This window comes from Anopheles funestus, assembly GCF_943734845.2.
Source record: "Anopheles funestus chromosome X unlocalized genomic scaffold, idAnoFuneDA-416_04 X_unloc_71, whole genome shotgun sequence".
Lineage (NCBI taxonomy): Eukaryota > Metazoa > Arthropoda > Insecta > Diptera > Culicidae > Anopheles > Anopheles funestus.
This window is the reverse complement of record NW_026045200.1, coordinates 111280-112500: the sequence shown is the minus strand read 5'-3', so window position 1 is coordinate 112500 and position 1221 is coordinate 111280. Positions and strand designations below refer to the sequence as shown.

The following is a 1221-nucleotide window of genomic DNA, read 5'->3' as shown; positions in this document are numbered from 1 at the left end:
TCAACAACAACTCCCGGTCGACTTGGTCGACTTGGACCCACGATGTCTCCCCCCGAGCATGTCGAGCCAACTGCACCACTATTGTATTGGACAACATGTTCCCCTCGGGCATCGATGGGTTAATCATGCACCACTATTATAAAACCCTTTGACGTTTTCCCCCAAGCACGTTGATCCAGTATTACGACGGATACGGTCAACGAAATCTTGGACATCAAAGAGGTTTTCGATTGAATTTCCCCATGTTTCACAACGTACTCTTAGCGGTATCCTACGATACGTCTCACTCTATTTGTGTGTGTGCGCGTTTACGTGCGTGCGATTTATGCGGTTCACCCCTTTACTTTCAGCGCCCTGCGGTCCCAACAAAGGTCCCGAGCACGCCATTATGCACAGTGTGGAAGCGTGTTTCCCCCACGACACTAGACGGGCTGCTCGCCATAGTGTTCTATTGTGGCACGCTCCACCCTGAAGTTTGGTTTGTTGTATATCAAGGAATTGATAGGCACTCAAGAATGTGTGCATCGGCCGGGTTTAATCGTCCGACGCGCAATATGCGTTCAACTTATCGGTGTTCATGTGTCCTGCAGTTCACATTGTGACGCGCATTTAGCTGCGGTCTTCATCGATCCATGAGCCGAGTGATCCCCTGCCTAGGGTTTTATAGTAAGGTTCCCAATGTAACACAATCCCGGTGGTACGTCCAAAGACTAACTTTCTGACTAAGTTGTCTTTATTACCCAATAGTCCCAGGCCTTGTGACTTGTGGCTCATGTCTACGCCCATGGCCACCATTCGCTAAGATAGTTTTGAAGTCACTTTGAAGGCCCAGGAACAACTCTCTTAGCACATCGGTTAACCTGACGCCGCAGTCAACTCATGTGCTTGGATCGGATCGAGCTATTGAGTATTGGGCCTGCATACTCGCTCATCCGTATCCTTTGCGTACCGCCCCATGGCCCCGTCCTTAGAGTTAATGACTAGTAGGCTTAACTCTTTGTATGTCTGCACCACAGTTCCCGTTCGTTCCGTGCCGTGGCCGGATACGTATTGCACATCGGTATACCTGTCGCTACTCAGGCAACTCGTGTGCGTGGATTGGATCGAGCTCATGGGGTGTGTAGAGATTCCATGTTATAATTGCAAGTCCATATCCACTTTATAGGTTAAAGTCATAAGTTGTGATTGCACAACCATACTTCATAAGAGTTTAATAACTCT

The 1221-nt window shown here is 48.6% G+C and overlaps 1 non-coding gene across 1 annotated transcript; it reads right to left on the bottom strand.

Annotated features, from left to right (window-relative positions):
- Positions 1-503: 503 nt before the first annotated feature.
- LOC125774012 (5.8S ribosomal RNA) lies at positions 504-661 on the bottom strand. Its single transcript, XR_007420534.1, has one exon. It is a non-coding gene; the product is annotated as a 5.8S ribosomal RNA (ribosomal RNA).
- Positions 662-1221: the final 560 nt, after the last annotated feature.